This window comes from Ochotona curzoniae, unplaced genomic scaffold (genome assembly GCF_017591425.1).
Source record: "Ochotona curzoniae isolate NIBS_2020 unplaced genomic scaffold, NIBS_Ocur_1.0 scaffold_3835, whole genome shotgun sequence".
Classification (NCBI taxonomy): domain Eukaryota; kingdom Metazoa; phylum Chordata; class Mammalia; order Lagomorpha; family Ochotonidae; genus Ochotona; species Ochotona curzoniae.
In genome coordinates, this window is record NW_024467114.1 from 5,318,723 (window position 1) to 5,345,197 (window position 26,475).

Genomic DNA, 26,475 nt, shown 5'->3' on the forward strand with positions numbered 1-26,475 from the left:
AATCTACAAGATAATAATTGTGACACTGAATTAGGAAAGGAAATTCATAGATACAGCAAAAGTACATTCCACACAAGAAGATTTGATGAATTAGACTTGTGAAAATTAAATATCTCTACCACATAGAATATATTGTTGAAAGAACAAGAACCTATATCACATTTGTGGAGAATATTTTTGCAAGTCACATAAAGACTACACAGAGGTTTAAAAATTCAGAAATTGCAAAGTAACTTATCGCAAAGATTTGGGAACATCAAAGAAGAGGTGAGAACACCTCTGCTCCTCTGTCAAAGACAAAGGTTGGAATCCGTGTGGGTCTGCTCTGCTCCACTGATACATACGCTTCCCTGTTCGTAATATTCCACCGTGTCTTAATAACTGTACATCTACCACAGTGAAAGCACTGTGGCAAAGATACACAAGAGGAAACAGCAAAAACAACTGTTAATTACCTAGATGCTAACAAGAAATAAAGGACTCCTGGTTGGATGCACGTGACTTACCTGTACTGAATGGAACAGTCATAGGACTTCTGTCATATATATATATATTTTTTTTTTACAAAGTGATTTAAAACCAGCTCAGCAGTTTCAGCTAAGTTAGAAACCTCAAGTCTGCAATGCTCAGCTGCGGCAAGGTTCCTGACATCGCAGGGAATTTCTTCAAAGACTGAAATCTGAACTCACAAAGGAGTCTGTCACTCTTTTTATCAAGGCACAATTGGAGTTATCCGAATAATCTGCCAACATTACTGAACTATTAAAAATGCCCTTTCATAAATTTCTCTCCTATTATAACGGTCATTTGAATATATATTAAATTGTTGACTATCAGTTTCTCATTTGCTGTTCTGAATGTCATTTGAAGGGGCCTTAACTATCTAAAGGTCAGTAATATTAAAGTGAATATCTGCAACTGACAGTGGCTTCTATTTGTAGTTGTAGTTAAAGGAGGCTACAAAACTTTCAATCTGTGATTTACCCCATTTTGAAGCTTATTTCTTTTTTTGCATTCTATCTCAAAACCACACACAACCACTTTCTACTTTTAACATTCTGGTTGTTCCTTTTTAAAATGTTGATTTATCTCATTTTGACTTTTGAAAGGCAGATAGAAGGAGAAAAGAAGGGAGGAGGGAGAACTTCCAACTTTTGGTTCACTCAATACCAAAAACCCAAGGTGGGGACTTGCCAAAGTCCAGAATTTGCAATATAGTTCATGTCTCCCCCTTGTGTGGGATTAACCCAAGTACTTCAACTACATGAGCCACCAATTGCTGCCTTCCAGGACATATATTAGCAAGAGGTTAGAACTGGAGATGAAGCTGTGACCTGAACTTGGGAATTCTACTGTTGGATATGAATGCAGTATATGGCATCTTAACCACTGGGACAAATGCCAGCCTATTGTTCTTAACAATTACTTTTCAATAAATGCCAATTTTGAACCAATGCAAGCATACTGTTCTGACATGAAAAAAAATATATTATACTTCAACCTCTTCAAAATATGTCTAATACACATACACTTATGAAATGACTTAACACAAGCAAGACATCACACTCCATTAAGTCTCTCATTTGCTTTCTGCTTTCTTAATTTAGTGTGGACAAAAAAGCAGTGAGGATGCAGAAGACTCAAGCTCTCATTGCTTCCACACAGCATCCACTCTTAGGTCTAAATGGATTAGGCCAAATTTGACTCTACATGAATGCTCCCATCCCACATAAACAAAGTCAAGTCTAAAGATTGGATGCACTTTTTTTCTTTTCAAAAATTATTCAGCTTTGCATGGTAGAGGCAAAACTGAATTTCAGTCTCCTCTCTTCCTGCACTGCTCTCTATTGGATTAAGTCCAGGATTGTTTATGTAGCACTTTTTGTGGAAGCAACATGGATTGTCTTTTGTTGGAAGCAGAGCTTTTAACTCTAACACAGGCAGTTAGTTACCATCTGTTGTAATTGTGGCTGCCGTTATCACTCCAATTTACCCTTCAGACAACATTGAGAGCTTGACAGAGACACTGTATCTCTTAAAATTTTACAGATTATCAACAAAAGACAAAAGCTATTCAACTCACATCAAATTTTTTGTGCAGTCAGATCCAAGATTTAGCTCTATTGACTTAATGCGACTCATGCATTTTCCCTGGAAACACGATGTCTTTTCAAATAATACTTGATTTCTATTCTTTCATTTTACAAATGCCTGTCATACTGTTAGCTGGAAAAAAGACAGTCACATCCAAATATACAGAAGTATAAACAGAACAGGAAAAAAAACAGGAAGTAAAGTCTGAATATCCCAATTGCCAAAAATGAAAAATGCCATTCGCCTAAGGTTTAGGAAGATTTACTGGTGTTTTTTAAAGTACTTTATTTTTAGAGAAACTAAATAAACTCTTTTATAGTCTCTTTTAGTAATCTGTTGACATGTCAGCATTTATTCTCTTGATAGAATCCTTTCCCATTGAGCATAAATAATTTCAACATCTGAGTTCTCATTTAATTGTTTACTTTCCTCCAAGAAGTGCCTTACTATAACAAAAAGTACTTTTTATATAAAAAAGCAATGAAATCGAGCACTTGAAAGGAACCAAATATGCAGTAAAATATTTTGTTAATATATAAAGTATGCCTACGGGGTGGGCATTGGATCTAGAGTCTAAGCCATGGGTTACAATGCCTGCACCCCACATTGGAGGTATCAGTTCTACACCTGCCTCAAGCTCCTGCTTCCAGGTTCCTGGTGATACTGACTGGGAGACAGAGACAGCAGCTTAACTGGTTGGGTTCCTGCCCCCAGCCCAGATACCCAACCAGGTTTTTACTCTGGCCCCCAGATTCAGCCTCAGTTAAACCCCCTACCATTATGGACATTTTGATAATGAACCAGTGGATGGAATTCCGCATTCCTCCTCATCTTAGGTATCGGTAAATAGACATATATAGATGGATAGATCAAATAGATATATAGATGGATATATTAAATGTAGAAACCTGTCCTGTTGACACTAGCAATAGTAAACAAAGCAGAAGGATTTAAGTGGCCATTGTAACAGAATAGTTCAGAGAGAATGTTGAACAAATGGAAGCAGTCAGTATTAATTGTTATTATCCTCTTAGTCATTTTTCCAAAACCAGCTGGTTGGTTTTTAAATACCGAATAATTGCATTGGCATCACCATCCATTGATATCTTTAAATGCTCAGGCTTTCATTTGACTTGTGGATGTTATCTGGAGTTGTTGTCTAATTCAATTCTTTACAAATTACAAGACGAGGATTTTGAAGGTATGATAGCTTGAAATATTATCTCTGGATGTCTGCCCCACCTCTGTCAGTGAACTAAAGGAAGGCTACATCCAACAAACACACATTAGAAGAATATTGTGATATACAAACCCCCGTGTTGCATGAAAGTCAAAGCACTTCTTGTGGCATCTTCTTTTGATTTTGTGAAGACATTCAATTATAGCAACTTAGCAAATGTTTAATGAATGAAAGAATAAAAGGGAGTCAATTTGAAACAATGAAAATAATTAGATTCTGAGGGTTCCGTTAATTGAATTTCCCTGGGCTATTTAAAAAGAGAATCCAAGAAGGCAGAGGTCTGCTTCAAATTTAACTCATATTTAGTTCATAAGCCTTTTACTTCCTCAAGTCAATTTCTTCCAGAAGATATTTTTCAAAAGTGAAGGATGAGGACAGCAGTCCTGACTATGGAGTACATCTATTCCAGGAACAATGGGAAAAATGTGAACAGATCCTGCAAAATAAATTACCTATAAATGTGTGCCTTCAATCTTATTTGAGTGCAAGTAGGTGCATAACAAATGCCTGTTTTAACAAACAAAATATTAAACATGGAACCTGCTAAAAAGGCAGTGCATTTCCACAGAACAAACCAGTAGGTGTGTAGTCACAAGCAGGCAATTTAATGCACTGTTAGCAATCTGTGAAAACTGAGCATTAGAGACCAAATATATTCATTGGACAAATTTATATTAAGTTACAAAATGTGTTCTAGAAAACAAATATCTTTTGGAACCTATACTATGAACAATTAAGCTTAAGCTTGTTTTTTTTTTTTTAAAAAAAAAGCAGTGAATGCTGAATAAGGAATAATAAATTCCACAGACATTCATATACTTTTATTGATAAGTACAAAAATAGCATTCTCAAAGTTCAAAAAAAAAATACATTCATAAGAAAATACCACATTCAGCTTGTTTCCTTTGTATTTACCTCCTAATGAGACAGTTGATGGACCAAACCTCTAGAATATCAATCATTGACTTTAGCTGCAAGTGACCTACTGAGAAGATATTGCAAAGCTTATGGCATCTCTAGGTGGCCAGAAACAAGACTTGGCTGGCAACAGTGCCCAAAGCCATAGGACAGGAGAGAGCTGCTGAAGGAAATACCACTGGCTCCTTTCAGAGGGACCAGAATCCATGAACAGGCAGAGCACACCCACATTGTAAGGTATGCCATGTCTGCTTTACAAGTTGCACTCTACCCAGCAGGGACTTGCCGTGGAGCTTAATTTCTTGCCACTGATTCCTGATTCAAATCATTGCATGTGACTGCCTGACGGTCTGTGGTGGTGTTTTTTCCCTGGCTCCACAAGTTCAGGGACATTACACCATGCTCAAAGGCACACATCCACTAGCACCAGCAGGCCGTTTGAGAATCTGCTGGCTCCAAAGCGGCGTACACTCAAATGGTGCTCATTGATGATTCATATAGCTGTACAATCTGCAAGCTGTATACTAACTAAACTACGGTGTCCAAGTTTCTAAGGAAAGAGAAGGTTTGGACTTTCTCTGTTGTCCTGTCTTTCAAACAAAAGAACAAAAAAAATTTTTTTAAAGAAACATGATTGCACACATGAATAATACTGCCAACACTTTCCACCCTGTAACAATATATTAGAAAAGCCCATGATGAGTAATGTTATAGGGCAAGAAATAGACACTGAAATAAAGCACTATCATTCATTAACATGATGGTTAGAATAAACTGTATTTGCTTGTAAAAATTCCTCCCATCAATAGCAATCAATTCTATGGAGACCAGACAGCACATAATGCAATGGCTTTTAGAATGGTTTATTAAGCCAGTAGACTACATGCATGACACACATAGTATGCATAAAAGTAAAGAACAAATGTTTGCACTTGACAGAAATCATTCAAAAAACAGGGAAGCAGAAAAGTACATCACTGTCACTGGATGGCTGTTAGGCTAACAAGACATTTACACCTGTGCTGAGATGGTTCCTAAGTTTCACTTCATGTGTCACTCTTCCAAACTCTGTTTTCTATTTCTGAGCAAACATTTTCTGTTTGTTACGCTGTATGAAAGGTTGTGAGTAATGTTAATGAGATAGCATGCCCAAAACTTTAAAAAGTTAACCTTGATATTACTAAGACACAAGTTTCACGATGTTTCTTAGAAAATTATGAGTTTGGATTTTGAGATATAAAATCTGCGACTTAAATGAATTCTATGATGAATTGGTTCCAAATGAGACAAAGAATAGAGTATTGGTCTGTACAGATATATTAGAATATTTCATAACGTATAGGTTTCTAACAATATTACCACTCATTCCAAAGGATAATTTCAACTGAAATTTAAATCAGCACTAAGAAAATTTAGATGTCAGTGCTGCAATATCTTTGAACACGCTATTTACGTTATACACATTAAATAAATCCTTGCCATCATCACTTCCTTTGGTAGAGGGCTGCTTTGTTACTGTATTAGACACACAATTGCAAGACATTTCTGTTAAATATTCAACAGTATTTCTACTGAAATATTGCCAACAGAAAATTTCCACTTCTGAGGTTCCTGTAGTTTATAACTGCTTCATCTCTATACATTTTATTTCTCCTTAAAAGTGATATCTAATCTCTACCTAACATTCAAATGGTAAAGTGCTGTTGTTTTATATTACAGGTGAGCAGCTGCAAGTGTCTTATCATGAGGCGGGCGCTTGTCTCAGCGTTATAACACTCCTGGGACACCCACATCCTGGACAACAGTATCTGGGTTCAAGTCACAACACTTCAGCTGAGATTGCAGTGTTCAGTAGCTGTGCACCAGGGAGGCAGATGATCCTTCTACCCACAGAGAAGACCAGCCCTGAGCTTCTGCTTCCTAGAGCCAGCCTAGCCCACTGTTGGCCCTCAAGGGCATCTGGGGAATGAGCAAAAGGACAAGTGTTTCTTCTGCCTACCTCTCTGCCTTGCAAATGAATGATGTAAATAAAACTTTAAGCAAAATCTTATCTACTCTATTTAATAAAGTCTCCCTTATGAAACAAATAGTAAATATAGATCCATTTTTAAGTACATCATCTTCCTAAAATAGATGCCAACAGCAACTTGTGCTCACCCTGGCTGCGCAGGTCTGGGGGTTGGGTTGCACAGGGACAGAGCCCAGATGAAAGCACACCTATTCTTTGTCAACCTCAGCATCTCCCTAGTCTCACTGTTCTCCAAGTATACAGTGTTTATATCATTTCCTATCTTTCTGTCTGCTTTTTAATGCTGCCAACAATTGTACCAGATCTGAAATTGAGTAGGAAAAGTAGAGGAAAAAGCAGCAAACAGGGATTGCAAATATAAGAATGAATATGATTTAGAAATAAACGATGAGTTTGGAAAGTAGGCCTGGTGTATAGTTAGTTAACAGCTGGCCCACCACTGAATTGGCCATAAGGAACACACACACACACACACACACAGACACACACACACACACACAACGAATGGTCTACACTGAGTGATGTAGACACACTTGATCTCTCCACACACATGCGTGTGCACACACACACACACACAATAAAAGTGACTCTGAAAAGTAGTCTGAATGAAGGAGTTCGTGATGTCCGGCAAGATTCAGTTCGGTCTGCAAGCGTGCCAAGAGGATGTAGCCATTTACCATAGTCTTCGGGAACATACAGGGGTAGCAGGCCCCACTGCTGGTTTTCTCCTATAAGTCAGAAATGCTGATGGGATGAGTGTCACCAAGCCTTACTGCGTAGCAGAAGAAGAGATGACAACAGAGGGAGAGGGATGGGCAGGAGGGGGCAGGGTTTGTTGTTGGAAGCCCCCGTTAGTGCCCAGCATGTCCAAAGGACAGGCATGGCTTTGTCACCTACATAGAGTTAAAGAGAATCTCCAAAACAAATGCAGCTGTGCAGAAAATGGATTCAAACCAAAGGAGCTTTTCCAAGAGTTACATTGATTTTTCAACTATCTTCCTTTCCCCCCAAATATATACATAAGACAAATACACGCATACATATTTATACCAGCATCCTTTATCAAGCCAGCAGAAACACACAGAATACGTAAAATCATCATCCTTTGCTAGCGTCCTAAGCCTCAAGCACTCGATAGCTCCTTCTGCCTTTATTCACCCCCCAATCTGATGTTTACTGAGAGTAGTTCTGCCCTCTTGATGCTCACATTCTTTCAAAGAGGAGACAAAAGTAGAAAAATTATATTCAAAATCAGGTAGTGATTGCTTCTTTGAAGAAAAATGAAGAGAGAAAGCAAGAAGCTAAGTAAGTGGGACGCGGAGCCAGGTGTGGGCAGGAGATACCCTTTGGTTGTGTGTGTTGTCACCCTATTCCTACCCATTATACTAAGCTCAACACTTAGAATTCATATAGTGGTCTATGGAATTATTAAAAGATAGTAATATTTAAGTTTAAATAGTTCATTACAGGGTATCAACTTCAACCCTTATTTCATAGAAAATCCTTTAGAAAAAAACTCAACAGGGCAATCTTTTTCTTTGTGGACGAGTTTGAATACTAAATGAGAAATACACTAAATGAGAAATACAGCTGTTCCCATCTCTCCTCCTTTCTTCAGCATCAGAGAGTACGTAATCTGCTTTCCCAACTTGATACTGAACATTGGTTATTACGTCCCCAGCCAAACACCTCGGTGTCTGTTGGCATTTTCTGCTGCCGTGAGGAAGGATTTGGCAGCAATGTGAACAATGACAGTGAGATTATTTAGAAGTCCTCATGTTCCATGACATTTTTTTTTGTCATTCTGCCTTTTCCCAGTAGCTGTGTAGGAACACCAATGTGACAGCAAGTTATCTAACCTTATATGAACTGAGTTTAATTAGCACGCGTGAGCCATCTGGTCTCACCTATGAAATGAACCAAATGGAAAACAGAATAAAAGCAGGTGGATAGTACAAGCTACTGAGCATCCCATTTTGACAGGTAAATTTCAAACTTCCACATATATTTTTTAAAATTAAAAAAAATAAGATCTTAATTTTCCAAGTTTAATTATATATTAAAATTACATTAGAATTCTGGCAAATGGAGAAATAATATATTAAAAGTAGTACCAAAGTCTTCAAAAAAGTTGATGCAAGTGCACATTATGAAATGAGCGCACAGGTTTAAAATATTTTTGCAAAACATCTGAAAACTCCATTTCCTATTAACTTTTGAACTGCCACAATATTCTTGAATTATGAATAAGATTACCATGCAGTTGTGCACAAGTTAAAATTAAAATTTTTATTGAAAGAAGGAACCCATGTACTCGAATACCACCACCTCTACGTAAAGGTACAGATGCAGTGGACATACTGAAGTAAAGCTTCTCTTAAATAGATGCTGGAGATGCTGGTAAACTGTGGTCAGACTGCCTTCCCCTTACCTAATATTATACAAGCCCCCAAAATTTACCTATCCAATGCTATTGTAAAGACTCAAAAGCAAGCAGAATGATTCAGAGAGTTCATAAGAAGTATGCTTGCATTTAAAGAGATCATGGTGTCTTGCTACTGCCCTCGCGACGGGTGATGGCTTTACGCTCACTTCTCTGTTCCTCTCTGGCTGCTTGACTCCTAAAAATACATGAAGGTCAACAATGGGGGCTGGGTAGGGGAGACACTACACCAAGAGTGAGGGTGATGAGATAAATAAGCCAGAACACGGAACAGCAGTCCTGCAGATGGCAAATTCCTTTTTCTCACTTGACTGCTTTCATCTCCTGCTTACTATATACCTGATGACTCTGCTAACTGTCCAGCTCGAGGTTATTGATTAGATCGTCATGGATACAATCCTTCTCGGATGAAGTTCTGGAAAGTATCACTTGCATGTATGGATCCTTTACATTGGTTTTGATTTTATCAATTTTTTTTCTAAGAAATTAATATACTGGAACGTATTTCCTTGTGACAGTGGAATGAGGAAGCAATTAGTGGACTTCCACATTTCTCGAAAATGAACCCTTAAAAAAATTCAGCAGGGAAAAAAAAATCAATAGGAGCCAAAATCCAAGCAATAAAACAAAGAGCTGCTGGGATATATTTAATTCTTAAGTCAGAAGTAATGAGCAGCTTAATGAAACACAATCACGATGTGGAACTATTCCAAGTACCCCAGCCGAGCTCAGAGCCCATCCTTCTTGGCAACGCAAATATATAACTCTAGACTTGAGATGCTCTTTCTCCCCCAAATTTAATTTTTCTTTTCTACTTGTTTACTGCTATCCAAAAATATTCCTAATTCAAAACCTTGACCTGGTGTTTGCCTCAAAATTTTGCTGACTTCTCTGTTATCTTTCAAAGTAAAATCTTTTGAGAGAATGTTTTTTTCCATACATTATGTTCACAGTGCCTGTTCTATCTCCCTTAACTTTTTCTAGACTTTTCTATAAGCATACCACACTTGTCAAAGTAATCAGTCTTCCTTTGCCAGTGTGCTTATTGCATTCCTTACTCTTCATTTGTCTTAAGGCTAAAAGATGTGCCTTAAGGAGTTGGGTTATCAATCAGAACCAAGACAAGGCTACTACAAGTGCACTGAGAACTATTCTATATTGGTATCATAAGATGCATTTACTGACAACTAACTGTGGCAAGAACACTTTTTTTGTAAGATGGGTAAGAAGAAATAAAGCTAGGAAATTTGGATGCTGAGGTAGTTGATGACTCACTCTGCATTAAGTAAGGAAATATCTACGGGAGGCTCCCAGGGGCAAATGTCAGTGGTTGCGCTTGTCTGCTTCCTTGTTTAGATATGGATGGAAAATTCTGATTTATGCAGAACTGGCAAGGTAACTTTACAAATAAAAGTAGATGGAGACGAAATGACCAGAAGATATTATGGGATCGATGCTTAACAAGTGTCAAATGGCTGAGAACAAAAGAGAACATGTCCACAGGAACAGGTTAGAAACAATCAAAGAAACGTGAAATTGTACATCAACTTGACAGATTTTGCTGTTCTTTTGGAAAGTCATGGCTCACTAGCCACTTCCTGAGATGCACGATATAGCAGAGAGGTGACAACAGAAACTTACAAATAGATTTAAAAAATTAAATAGGATACTTTGAAGTTAGTAGCAAATACATAATGAATCTTCAGTATCTTGGATTTTTTTCTGACTGCTAAGCTTGCATTTCCACAATAAAGACAAAAAAAGAAAAACTGGAGAAAGGGGACTATTCCCATTGAGTTCCACCAGTGTTGAAGGCCCAGCTATCCAGAATTTATGCATAACTGAAGCACAATTTGAAGCAGGTGAAGGCACAAAGAGAACTTCAATAGGACAATGCCATCCTAAAAATGACTGCTGTTTAAACTCACCTTATTTAAACCATGGAGAATCCAGTGATGTCCTTCAGACATTAAACATAAAAACAAACAGGTTTGGTTTGTAATGATACAAAATGATCCACTAAAATATTGCACGGATCAGATGAAAATGAAAAGCTTTGTCATCTGGGTAGTGCCTCTGGCCTGAGCCCCGTCAGCTCACCTTGTTCAGAGGGTGATAGATCACATGGGAAATGGCTCACCTGCAGACATCCCTTCCACTTGTTTCAGTACATGATGCAAAAGGACTTGAGCCATCCCAAAGAAAAAGAATAACGAGTAACAATGATGAGGTACATTTTAAACACACCAGTCGATGCAACCGATTTAGATAGTTGATGAACAACAAGATGAAAGACAGGAATGAGATGACTGTGATTGTGGCTATAAAATTCAAATTCACCAGGAGCGAGAACTTACCCCAGCACATGTGTGTTTGCTCAGATGCTTTAAAACTTCCTCTCACTGACCCAAAGTGGTAAAATCAAATGCAGTGGCACAGAAGAGGCCTGGAGAAAGAACACAATGTATTTATGTCTTAATGAGAGCTTTTCCAGGGCAGGAAACAGCTGATTCAATGTCAATCATCAATGCCAATACATAATTATTAACTAAAGGGCCGTTTTCACTATGATTCACTCTTACAGTTACATAGCTGTGCACTTCACAAAGGGAAAGCATTTGTTATACCCACCATTCCAAGACAATACAGTACAGCATCCTTCCTCAAAAAGTCCTATGATCAACATATTTGTCTTCTATCAAATGTCTACATCCCACTCATCATTAAAATTTAATTTTTGTGTCAGACCTCAAATTTACAAGGAATACATGCAGACATAGACATATGAGTTCTGCTCACACTCGAGAGCTTCACAGAAACAACTGACTGAAGAAGCAGCATGCAGAGCAAGAGGAAATATCTGTAAGCCGTGTATTTGACAAGGGGCTCATCTCTCCCTATGTAAATGCCCCTAACACATTGACAGCAACAACTCACATAATCAAATAAATGGACAGTGGACCTGGGAACACATTTTTCAAAGAGTCATAAACATGGCCAGCAGGTGGCCACAGTACGAGAGTCTTCAACACCCGCACAAGGGACCAGGGAAAAGTTCTTGTCTTGTGCCTTTCGCCTGGCACAGCCCTACTCTCCCACTCTATCAGCCATGCTTTCCAATAAATCAATAAAGCCTTTAAACAATATAAGCAAAAATGCTTTAGTACCTGCAGCATCTAATTCTAAAGATAATAATGCATGACCAAATATTAAGTATCTGTGTCCTGTATTTTATAGTCCAGTAAATGTAATTGCAGAGGTAAAGTAGTTTTATAGCATCTTACAAAAATGAAGAGATTATATATTTGTTTTCTTCTTAGTGCTATTTTTCATTACATAATCTGTTTAATGATTAAAAATTCACTATATGAATGATTACTGTTCATATTTATACTCATCATTTAAAACTCAGTGTAAATCGTAAACAAAAAAAGAAACTGCAAAGGTATATAGGTATTATTGGCTTGTTCTTGGTTCAAGAGGCATTAAATCATTTAGCAGCAAATATGTGGTCATAAAAGGTAAGTACATAAGCTTCATCCCAATAAAATACTGGCTACATCTGGCTTCTGGATTTGTGCATGAAGTACCACTTAAGATATAAAGTATGCATGAAAATTCCCACCTGCTCCAAACTGCACAGTCTAACACCTAACTTTATTTTCTTTTGTTTCCATCTCCAAGATTTAAATATCATCTGGCATACTTATAAATATGAAAATCCCCTGAGAACAAGAATTGTATTCTTTTTTTTAATACTACACCCATCTTGACTTTAAAAAGAAACCTGTACATGTCTAATTTTTTAATTTAGTAAGTGAGTAAAATGGCTTGACTTCTACATTTTGTAACAAAATTAACTTGATTTATCTTAATTAAATTGGTTTTACTATACTCAAAAGCTAATTTTAAAATATTTAACTCAAAGCAAGCACATTTTTCTTTAAAATTCATAATTGAATAGTCCTCGTATTTTGTAGACTTGTTCAAGACTGCACTAATTCTCCCTATATATGTACCTTATTTGTAAATATACATATACTTATATTTACATTTTATAAACAGATGAAGTGTATAATCTAAGTACCAACTTTCTGAAGACATAAAAGTAAATAGACTCAAATCTTAATTTTCTTATATTATAGAGGCTCGAGATCTTACTCTTCTTACATTATAGGGTGACATTTGTTAAACCTTTGATGCACGGGCAGGTACTGTTACTACAAACTTTAAAATCAGATGACAGAATTTATTAATTCCACGGAACAGACTCTTATTTTGATTTATATTTATGGAATTGGATTTCAAGGTTCACCAAAAAGTCCAACACTGCTAATGATGAGAAATGCTTCATAGAAATTAACATCAAGTTTTAGGAAAATGCAGTCTACATTGTGAAATTTACATATTTTCAGCTTAGAATAAAATAATCTTGAGATTTGGTGGAATTAACTAGACAGCCGTCACCTATTTTTCCTCATCAAATCTTTCAACCATAGATCTTCAGTGCTGCCCATCGCTAGTCAGCTACTGCTGCCCCCAAACATGGCCCATCTGTCATTGTTCTCTGTGTCCCAAAACTGATGAATCACTTCAAGTTGATTGGGTCCTCTGACAATTCATTTCACGTAGTCCCAGAAATGATTGTGCTTCTGACAATGCAACTGGACACTTCACATATATTCAAGTTGATAATTATGCTAAATTCTAAGAGGAAGACAGAGTAATGAACTGTTTGTATAAAATTTTTAAAAGTCAGTAATATTTCTAACTGTTAAAATTATACTCCGTTCTGTTGAGGAATTTGCCTTTCCTCCAAAATCCCTCTAAACCTTGATGTTCTCCAAATGCTGTTCCTATGTTGATGTTTTTCTATTGGATCCATTTTTAAAAAGCTCTTCCTCCAGAATTTAGGAATGATTCAATTCCCTGTCAATTTTATTCTATTGAATTTAAAACTCATATTGAGCAGGGAACTGTGCTCATCTCCAATGATGTGGAGGGCAACAGTGCCCTGAAAGAAATTCTCTTGGGGAGGAGAAAAGGATGAGGCATGGAAACCCATCATTGTTCATACAGCAGTGTTACTGGGGATATAAGGTAGAAAAATACGCCACTACTAATTCAATGTAAAGCTTTTATATTCATGTTTGATAGCCTATCCATATAGGAATCCCAAACTTGCTTGAATTACAAGTTAAATTATTTTCATATTCTCCATTTTCAAACATTGTAAAATTGCCACTTGACTGGGAAGAATACATCATTTTTTTTAAAAAATTATCTAAAAATGGATATTATCTAAAAAATGGATAAAGAAGTAAGGCATTGGTCATCTGTTGTTGAGTCCAATGAAGTGGTAATTGTAAATGTTCAACTGTTTTTAAAGTTTACAGTAATAGTTACAGATGAATTAGATACCATCACATATGCACCATAGTTTCCTGTTGCTAAAAAAGAGCACTTTGAAATTGGAATTTAGTCAGTGACTTTAATTTGGAGACTATCAAGTAATACTGCCAATAATTTGCATTTTAATACATGAGCAGCTCAAAAATAAGAGCCTTATTTTTTTCATACTGTTATTGCTATGCAGTCTTCTAAATACTCTATTTTTTTTAACCTGGTCTGCTTGCAATTTTAAAATTTGTAAGTGGGTTGCACACATCTTTGACTTGCAATTCTGTGATGCTGAGCAGATTTACTCAGCGTGGCTCACATAACTGTGAAAGCATCATATCTCATCCCTCTCGACAGTTTCCTCATGACCTCCCCATGAGTTTCCTCATTCTTTTTCACTGTAAGAACCAACTGTATCCGGTTATAATCACTACGAGGAAGTGAATGACAATTTCTGCATTTTCTTAAGGGAATAACAGAATATTGTTATTTTGTGTTTGATTTTCCTTAAGCTTACTTTAAATTGTATTTTAATTGACAAATTATTTCATTTTAATATTTATAGTGTTTCATTGCTGAGGATTTTTAAAAATTAGATAGCTAACACATATTTTTTCCACAAGCCTGTTGTAGGGTAACTAGACTGTTTGTTATTTGGGTTATTAGAAATAAATATTCTATGTGTACTACCGTGCAAGTCTTCCTTTGACCTACATATTCTTATTCTAGAGTAAAATCGATGAACTAGAGAAATTCAACATGGATATCAGCTGAAGACACCACCTAGCAGTTATGCAAAGTCCTACGCCCTATCGATGGGGATGAAATCAGTACGGCATAACGGGATACAACATGAGAATTGTTTCTGTGTTTACTATGTTTTATTTATTTATAGTCTTAGTCTATATGCCTGAGAAACAGTAAATTTTCTTAGTATATATTGAATTTCTTTCTAAAGGAAGGCAAAACTTGTGATTATAAAGTAAACAGAATCTAGTACGATGCAAAAATTAAGTGAAAATTAAGATGAAGTAGCAAAGAAACAAGAAAAATCAAAGCTGGAAGGAATTGTGCTCTTAAAAGCTGATATCTGAAATACACAAGATGTGTTAGCTTCACATAAATTAAAAAATCAATTCATTTGTTTTCATTGGAAAAGCAAAGGAGATCTTGGTGGGAAGGAGAGACACGCACTCTGACATGGGATACGGACCAACCATGTGTCACCGACCCTGTGGGACCACAAAGCTTACTGAAAGCACATATGAGTATTTCACAAAAAATGGAGTGCTTTGTATCTTATTTTTGTAACCTGATTTCTTAATGTGTTAGATTTTGCAAATATTTCATAATTTATCTAAAAAATCCTCACATTTAATAAACCTAAGTTTGTTCTTTCTATTCCTTGTAATTTCAAGTTTCATTTTCATCATGGACTATTTCTTTGCCATACCCTATTAAGATTTACGGTTTCCTTCCTTGGAGCTTACATTGTGCTATCTTTTATATCCTATGCTGAACACATTGGTCTTCACTATGGTCACTTAGAAATGTTCTGTATTTTTTTTTCAATTTGGCCTGGCATGATGGCTCAAAGGTTATATCCTTAGCTGGCAAGCACCAAAATCCCATATGGGCACTGGTTTGCTTCCTTTTTGCTCCACTTCTCATTCAGCTGCCAGTTTATGGCTTTAGGAGCATGCACCTACATGGGAGACACAAAAGAAGCTTCTGGCTCCCGGCTATAAATCAGCTCAGCTCTGGACATTACCTCCATCTGGGCAGTGAACCAACAAATGGGAAGGTGGGAATTTATTAAAAAAAAAAAAAAGAGCTAATTGTCGCATGGACCACATCACTACCTGTGCATACATCCAAAAGACATACAATCCTTTTACCAGAGATTCTTGCTTTGCCATGCTTACTGTGCCTTTGTTTAAAATCTCTGGTGTTGGAGAGCTGGATTGAAGTGTGAGCTCCCTGGCTACTGCAGGGCCAGTAACTGGGGAGTGAACCCGTAGCTGTAATCTTCCTTTCCTTTTCTTCATTTCCTTTCCCTTCCCTTCCCTTCTGCTGCTTTCTCTGCCTTCTTTCAATCCCTCCTACACACACAGTTTGACTTGCAAATAAGAAAAAAATTTGCAAAAAAATTTAAGAATGATAGATTAAATAAAATATAACTGCAACTTTTGTGGCGCTAGCTGGGTGCTAGGTCATATGTCACAAATTATGTTTGCAACGATGAGCAGAAGATAACCCTAAAAATGAATTTACATTTGAAATACAGTGAAATACAGATTAACTAATCCATGAAATTTTGGCAGAAATCCATAAGGAGAAATTAGACAAAGAAAAATATCATGCCATAAATAAGAGAACTAAAGATTTAAAAATATTTAGAAATACAGTAACTGTGTTAAAGTCTTTATTAGGGATACAAGCAGAATTTTTGGTCATAGAAGATCAAATCAAATACTCCTGAGACAAGAGAGAGAAAAAAAATGATTGATATGGAAGTAATAAAATAAACATTGTTTTTCAGGATAAGAATTTCTGTCAAAGCTGTTTGGAAAATTATTAGAATTTTATCAATCATAATTTAGTAAATAATTTCAGTCCACTGAAACAACCACCAGTAAATTTTAAAATACTGTTTTATATAATAAAAGACATCCTCTATCTTGTAAAACAATTATCACATGGACAACAGAGAAAGTAAGAATCATTCCTATCCCCATCATGCAGAAAGAACCATGGTAAGTCTTCTGCAATGTACATGTTACTATAGCAAAAGCAAACTTCTTCTCACATAGAAAAAAGTTATTGCTTCTCCAGGTCTCCAGCTATATGCTGCATGACAAGTCAGTGCTCTGGCCATGTTTCAGGACACAAGCAGGGAACTTCCAAAGAGCAGATGTTCCATCACCGTTCCTGAACAACACTTTCATTACTACAAAATTAAACTCTCAAAAACACAAACCGTCTTGAACAGTCACACTGAAATGATCATCATTGCTAAATTCTTAGAAAACACATTTATCTATTTTAAACACAGAGACACATCCCCAAATGCTTGCAAGAGCAAAGCTTAGGTCAGGCCAGTCAGGAGCCACGAACTCCATCCAGGTTCTGCAGGTGGCCAGCAAGGACAGAACCACCTGACACATCACTCCTGCCTTCTAGGGTGCACAATACAGAAGCAGCAGAAGTGGGACTTGAATCCAGAAACTCTGGTATGGAATATCAAGTGGAGCTCTAACTGCCTCTTCACATTCCTGTCCCTTAACATCTGTAATCCATCTATCCACGCACCCACCCACCTACCTAAACATCTGCCTCCCTGTTTCAACCAGACTTTATTATATACGTGGATGTTTTCTCAGACACACATATACAGATGCACATGAATATACTAAATGCATTTATAATGCAGCCTCAATGTTTCATCAATGCTCCCTTTATAAGCTCAATATTTTTCTTAACAAATTTTCTAAGCCCAGCCTGAATTTCAGAGAAGGAATGCCAATATTGGAGCTACGATAGGCCAGTCAAAATATTTAGGAATTGAGCAGGCAAGAAACAATTGATTTATATCTTGTTCTCACACACGACTGAAAAATATCACTGATGCTTTTTCAAGCCTATTTTTTATTTAAAAATGAATATCATTACAGAAACTTTTATTATTTTCTTTTAAAGTGGCTTATATTTAGAACATCTACCATCATTAAAGTAAGTTTTTCAAAGAAAACAAGTATTTACTTTGCAAGCTTAAGGATTGTGTTAGAATATTATGGGATATTTTATTTGAAATATATGAAAAATCTACTTTGATTCTAATTGATTATACATGCACAGGAAAGACCTCTTTCAGATGTTATGTAAGAAGCAGCTTCTGCAACTGCCTTAAGCACAGACCGGGTTTAATGTTCTCCCAGTGTAACGATCCGGGAAGTAGTCATAAAATGTACTAAATATTCTTTGTCCTAAAGAATTATCATGAGCTGCAGACCTATCTCACACGTAAAGCATATGATGGTAACACTGACTGGTTAGATCTGATCTGAATTACAGTAACACAGTCCAACACACTGCACCATTCTGGCAGGAGCAATAACTGCACTGCCATCTGAGGCTAGAAGATATTAAACCCTTGATTTACCTGTCTAAAATTTACAGTCACAGGACTCATATCTTTGCTATTCTTAAATAAAAATAGCCATACAGATAGCAGTAAAAAGTTTCTCCTATTTAAGTGTAAATCAGAAAACAGAGAAATGAAGCTGTGGTCTCTTCAGATACTCAACTTCACTTGAATTCACCCAGTGGATGGTGCAGTACAACGAATTAGATGAAGTACCACAATACTTTTCCATATAGTTTGTCTAGAACCAGAATTGCTTGAACTTATTTTGCTAAATGGAATTTAATTGATACTTACAAGAGAATACTAATCAATAACTTCTGTATGGATCAGTCTGTCTAAAGTAGCTGGGACCGAATTAGTGCCCATATGAGATGGAGGCAGAGTTAAGCCTACTACACATGGTATCCTTCCTTTTGGTTCTTTTTAAGGGGCCGCACTCTGGCATGCTGGATGAAGCTTCAACCCACCAGTCTGCCTCCAATATGAGCACCTGTCAAGCTTCCTTCCAGCTTTCTAGTAATGTGCCTGGGAAAGTAGCAAGACATGGTTCTAGTATTTGGGTTTATTTTGCCCACACAGGAGAGATGCACAGAGTTCCAGGCTTGGGCTTCAGTCTGGTCCCAGCTCTGGCCTCTGTAGCCCATTGGAGAATAAACCAGCTGATGGAGAATCTGTCAGTCTGTTCATCTGCTCTGCACCACAACCTGCTTCTGTAACTCTTTCAAGTAAGTAAATCTTTAAAAAAGTAAGTGAGTCTTTAAAAATTTAAAAATATGAGCACAGGGGGAAAGCAATATTTTCTGTAGTAAATGAAATGATCTCACTACTAGGGAATTAATTTTCCTTTTTGTTTTTCTTAATATCTAAGAAATATTTTACATGTTTCTTATTTTTATAGTAATTATTTTGGTAGGAACACAAATATATAAACAAACCAAACTGATAATGAATTATAGTTTCAGCACCAATTACTGTCAGTTCTAAATCCTTTCACAACTACAGCCACAGTTGAAGATATCAGTAACAGCATTCTGTAAGCTGACAATGTGCGTCAGATCCACACGTCTCGGCCACACAGGAGAAATGATCAGATACCACTACTTCTAGCAGGTAGCTAGAAAAGAAATCTGATGGAATCCAATAGCATGTGCCCCAGCTTTTAGAGTCAGTGCCTTTTATGAAATACTTTCTGTGTCATGCTAAAGGTATGCAAGCAACTCAGATCAGGGAAATCTAAAACATCTCAAATATTCATAGTGAATTTGTCTCACATGTGAATAACTATTCTTAAGAGAAAAATTACAAAGATAATCTGGTGATACACAAGTGCATAACTGATGACTAACCTTGCCAGGAAGTGTCAAGTACAAAGTGAAAAGGCTCACCTATACAATCATTTGCTGATTGTCATGCTGTAAGTGTAAAACCTCAACATTCCCAACTGCACAGAAATGAGTGCCCACTGTGAAAAATTATCTCTAACCTAGACGTGAGAAACAAATTAGGTGCCTATTTTTTCAGTATAACATATATATACATGCTTCAAACTGGCTGTCTTCCTATGAGATGTCCCAACACGTGGCCCAACAGTAGCTACAAGAACCAAATTTCATAGGACAAAGGCGTTTCCCGCTGGTGGGCACCTGCTTTCACACACCTGGGAGACCTGGTTTCACTTCCAGGCTTTTGGATTCACCTTGCCTCAATCTTAACATTTTGGAGTAAAGCAGCAGATGGAAGAGCTCTCTCTCTGTCCTGCCCACCTTTCTTCCCTCCTTGAAAATAAATAATAAAAAATATGGTTGATCTCTACTGAGATATCTCTAAATATCTCAGGTGCTTTCTAGTATTTTTGTAAGAGAAAATAATGATGAATACACAATTAACAGGTGCCAGATTTTATATACATATATATAGGAGAATATACAATTAAACAGGTGCCAAATTATATATATATATGTGTGTGTATGTATATTTATACACATATACTTTGACACCTATATATTATATATATATATACATATTAGAAAATCCAGTATAATACTCTTAATAGTTTATGATATAACAGAAGTTTAGTGAACTCGGATCACTAAATACATATTTTACCCAATCTACATAACCTGAGAGTGTGTGTCATTCAGCTACCCTTAACACACCTGCAACGCTGAACATGTATTTCAGGTTTCCAGCAGCGGAGCAGGAAGTGACTGGGTAATCCAGCCAATCTGAAAAGGAGTTACTGATTTTATACAAAATATGAACATATAAAATATAAAATATTCATAGGATTTCAATAGTGCTTAACTTTATGAAGGATTGGTCTTGCTCTTATCACACATACAGTTTTTGTAGAAAAGCCAACAGAAATATTTTACATGGAAAACCAGCATTTAAAATCGAGGCTGTTGGGGACGAATGTACAATGCTGTGAGGGCAGCAGCGGTTTAAGACACGATGTTAAGGTTTTCCAAGTTTGCCCTCTTATGCTGACATTGGACGTTCAGAAAGTCCCATCTTCTCCAGTAACACTAGTCAGCAACTCACCGAAACATCTTTTAAAAAATAAATTAAGCCAGGTCTGCATAATCCTGATTATTATGTTAGAGGATCGTGTGAAGGCATGCTGATAAGAGACAAGGCTTGAACCGCAAGCTGAACACAATCAATGAGCTCCATGTCAGGCCCCGGAGACAGTGCAGCTGACCTAAGGACATTTTCACCTCTCAGAGTTGTCCCAATTCCCAACATGGGACTTCAGGTGAGGCAATTACTTTTAACAAAGCAAAGTCAGGTTATTCAATATAAGCTAGACCATATGGGTCACATTCATGGAATTCCTCCATGAAAATTATGTCACATTCATCAATTCCACCGGCACCAACTTCCTTCCAATATAATAGAACAAATTAATAACTGTGCATGACAGTTAGTTGATAATGCAAGAGGCTAACTATGTTGGTGAGAGAGCAGAAAGACGAGAAGGAAAGTGCTAGAGAGGAGCAGAGCTAGCAGTGGGTCCCGATGTTACCACACAGCATCTTTCCGAAGCAATTAACTCTAATTGTAAACAATCCTCTTTACAAAACGGGTTGCTGTGAAAACCACAGCACAACTTACACAGGAGACATGCAAACTCCACTCCCCACAGCATGTGAAGTGGCAGTCTGAGAAATACACAGGATCGAAGATTGATTAAAATTGAAACAAAAAACAAAGGAAAAAGTGGTGTGGGGCAGAAAAAAAATACTGGCAGTATCAGTTGCAGAAATATTGAAAACCTTAATATCTGCTACATTTCTAAAAATTAATGAAGACCTGAATCTACAATGGAAAAGAAAAACAGGATAAAACTGCCCCAGAATCATTAGCTTTTAGAAATAGTCTAGTAAAATCATTATACTTTGAAGATAGACACTTTAAAAAATTGTGTTTCCTCAGTCAAAAAGATCAAACAAGTTACAAGGCAAAAATAATTACATTGACATTCAAAGAAAGCCACACTGGAGTAACAAAATCAGTAAAACAGACTGTGAGTGGACGATTTCACATTAAGTATTATTTAAATAAATAGTTTTTGAAGAAGTTTCGCCACACATAAAATGAAGGATACTCTAATAAGAATAGCTTCCCAAGAAAAGCAAACAAGTGTCATCTAAACAAAACACCTTTGGGAAAAAGTGGAGCAAAATGATTGATGTTCACCCTTCTTAACGCAATTTAAATGCAATGAGAAAAATTAGGTGACAACTTGTACAACTAACTACAGTTCTTAAATGAGAGAACAAAGGAGACAGATGAGCGCCTGGCTGTCCTCAGCAAAGGCTCCTTCTACGTTCCCAGGACTTCCTCATTGGATCTTTCTTAAAACTTCACAGACAGTAACCTAAAAATCAACTGTATCATCTTACTCCTCACAGTTGATCCTCACAGACACAGATATATTTATTTCTTAATCTTACTTATCTGTTTCTGCTAAAGATTTTTTAGGTTTTAATACTGTAAGGATTTAAACTGCCTTGATTTCATATTGATTCTATTTTAGTTACAGATTTGCTTTATATGCAGATTTCATTTCCTTTGGATATATTCCCAGAAATGGGATAGCTGAGTCATACAGCAGATCAGTTCTCAGTTCTCCCAGTCCTCTCCATACTGACTTCCACAGTGGTTGCACTTGCCTGCAGGCCCCAGCAGTGCAGGAGGGCACCTTTCTCCCCACTCACACTAGCATGAATTAGCAGTGTTCTGAATGTACGACAATTCACTTGAGTTTTCATTTCTGTTTCCCTGACAGCTAGCGAGCCTGAACATGTTTTCATATGTCTATTAGCCATTTGAAAGGGATCTGTATTCCTTTAATCACAGCAGCACAATCTACAATAGCAAAGACATGGAAACAACCTAGCTGCCTGTCAAAACAGGAGTGGATAAAGAAACTGTAGCACATCTACTCCATGAAATACTACTCAGCCATGACAAAGAATGAAATCCTACCATTTAGAACCAAATGGTCCCAGTTAGAGATTATATGCTCAGTGAAGTAAGTCAATCCCGAAAGAACACATATCATATATTCTGATGTAAGGGAGCCTTCATGCGAATACAAGATCAATAGCCCTTTCAATATTGTTTCTACTACATCTCAGGGGTTTGATATTTTTGTTTTATTTTCATTCATCCAAAAAAGTTTTTTTTTTCTTGTTAATTTCCTCACTGACTCACAGGTCATACAGTAATCTTTTCACTTGATTACTTTTATAGACCCTGTTTTCCTGAAGGAATATTATCTAAGTTTTCCTTTGTTGGACCTTTTATTTGTAGTTCATTAAGCTGTTGTCTATAATAAATTTAAAATATTATCTCATTTTTTAAAATAAAATGAAAAGCTTTATAAAGAACAACTAAATTTGAAGTTACCAGGAAAGAGTATCAACTTTTTGGTTTTCTAATACTACCAATATCCCAGTGAGATTAGTATTATAGTTTTGTTTGATGTTTATTTATATTCTCCTGGCATTTCACCCAATGACTGTAATAATTTAGAATAAATAATTCAAGAAAAACTACATGGGGATTAGAGGTCATTTAAATATGTTTTCATGATATTGACACTCCAAGCCCTAGTGGATTGTAGTTTTCTTGTAAACAAACTTTTCAAAAACATTATTTAGCTTTAGTTTCTGCTAGAAGGAACAGTTTAATAGAACTCATGCCATACTATCTAAAACTCAAGTATTAAAGGTTGTGGCTTGGAAATTAGGACAAGATGTTCTTTCTGATTTTTCTACAAGAGTGTGTAAATGACAGGCTCTAACATTCTTGCTTTATTGGGTTTTAAACTTCATTAATAAAGTTGTTATTGACAATGAATGATTGTCATCCGATTTGATTCTTGTTTTTCAGTGTTTATATGTCAAAGAGTTCTATACATGTATGTAAATATATAAAAGCTAAACTTTCTTTGAAGATAAAATACTCCTGAAAACACAGCGGACTGAAATCAAGTGGCTCTTGGTAGCAAGTGGGATAAAAACAGCAATGATGTTGGGCTACATAACTTGCAGAACATTCAGGGCTCACAGATAAAGACTGAAAAAGTCCATTTAGGTTTGAAATAATTATTTGACGTGCTTTACATTTGCTGTATCTCCTGTCTTGCTTTCTCCTTCTCTTCTAATCTTCTTTTGTGATTAAGTGATTTTCTATAGTAGTGTGTTGTAATTCCTTGCTTATTATTTTGGTAATTCCATTATAGGTTTTGCTTTACTTGAGACTTATAAAAAGCTTATTTCTGGTTGTAGTCATTGAAGTATCTTAATATCAATAAAATGGGTAAATATATACACAAAAAATATTCAGAAATACTAATAGAGGGGTGCCAACCTTATGCCTCAGCTGCGTAAGCCACTGCCTGAGAAGTCAGCATCCTCTATCAGAGCAGAGGTTTAAGTCCCCGTATCTCTGCTTCCAGCACAGCTTCCTTTGAAAGCAATGTAGGAGGGCAGCGGCAGATGGGCCATTCCTCGAACACATCTCATGGCAGCGGGAGAGTCAGGCTGGTGTTCCTCACTCCTGGCTTCAGCCTAGCCCACATCTCATATTTGCAGACGTTTGGAGAATGAACCACTGAATATATCTCTCAGTCTCCACCTCCCTGTCTCTCTGCCCTTTAAATAAAAGTAATCCAATGAATGAACAAATACATTTTTTAGTAAAAAGTGCTAATAAATCTACACTTACTTTGATCCTCCCCACATGACTATAGAGAATGTACCATATGTTTCTCTATAAAAATAGAAAAGATTTTCAATGCTTTCATCACACGGAAATGTTAAGAATTTGAAGAGACAGATATCTTCCCCTACTGGCCACCACTTGAGAGGCCCACATCCCATTTCAGAGTGTAGGTTGGCATCCTGACTACTCTATTTCTGATCGTGTTCCTGGCCAATGTGCACAGCAAGCAGCAGATGGGACTTCAAGTGCCTGATTGCCAGGCACCCACGTGGGAGACATGCATGAGGTTCTGGCTTCGGGATGGCCCTGCCACAACTGCTGTGTCTGTTTGGGGCAGTGAACTCACAGATCAAAGCTCACTCTCTCTCTTAAAAAATCACAAAGTATCCTGTAAATTTGTACAATTATGTGTAAGCTCAACTTGTCAAAAGATTTCAAGAGTTTTAGACTACATAGACCAGATAATTAAATATTTTAGAGAACAGAAAATATATTCTTTTTACCCCAAACAGCACAAAATAGGAAGCATTTCTTCTTACATATTGCAGTGATCCCAGTAACTTCTCCGGCAGTGACTAGTTTACTACACAGGATGGCATGTGTGCACTAATGCAATTCCTGGGGAAAACCCCACATCATTGAACACATAACAAGTGTCATTGTTAAAGCATAAAGATAACTTACACGTGTTCCAATTTAGCAGGAAAATGGGGAAAAGCGCATATTTTATATACTATAATGGACATTATTTGAGAGCTACCCTTTTAATACTTAAATCATTTATTTCATTCACTGTTTTATCTTGAACCCAAATATCCACATGTGGCACAGCATGACCATTTATTAAAAATTAAGTTCAATACACGATCAAACACTAGGGTATGAATTCTCCACTCAGAAGAGGACTTGATATAACAGATTTCAGCTACTGCTTAGAAACAAATAGCCAATTACTTATTTTTTTTCCTCCAGCCATCGTGATCTCTTATGCTTTTGAAATTGCTTGCTCTATTTTCCTCTTCCCGTCTCTTTTTCCCCATCCTTCCTTGGCTTGCCTTCAGGATTCATTTTAGACAGAAAATCTGTTGGAACTTGCAAGCTGAATTCTGGCTGCCTTTGCACTCCCACAGCCCCCATGCACAGCTCCTAGCTGGGCTATCACACCAGGCCAGGCCAGCAGATCCCTGAGCCAGAGCTCCTATTTCTCTGTGTCATCCCAGCATCACACAATGGGCTTTCAATAACAATGTCATCACATAGAAATGAACTAAGCCAAGCATTTTTAATTTCATTCATCGTTTTTAGGTACCTGGCATTTTTCAGAAAAGAAATAACAATGAGTGTGATATAATCACAGACCTTACAAACAAAAGTACTAGCCACTGAGATTGAAAGTGCAAAAGAAATAGAGCTGCAAGCACAGCTATTCAGAGAGCAAATAGAATGATAATCAAAGATGCCAAGGGGGTCTGTCAAACGGGTGCATTTAGCATTGTGTCAAACCCATTTAAAAGATCAAATTATGTCTACTTTGTCTTCATTCTTTGTCATCCTCTTTCTTTTCAAATTTCCAACTTTGTCATATCCTTTATAGTCATAGTAACTGTGGTTATGACACACAAAACTACCCAATAAAAGATGACACCGTATTCAGGTGTCTGTCTTGCACCCACAGATGAGGTTGAATAAATAGCCATTACGGTCATTAAAGAGTAAACCAGCTGACAGACGCTTTCTGTCTCTCTGCTTCTCTCACTCTCTCTCACACACACATACACCACAGAAAAGTCTAAACTTCAAAGGGATAAAAATAAAAATTCAAAATTTGTTTCAAAACGTGTAACAGTATTCTAAGGCTATCTCGTGATTCAACACATATATTGGTCTGTGTGCATAATTTTCAGGATCCATTCCCTATTGTAAGTACTCATACTGAAAACATTAACGATGATCAGATGGCAGCAACA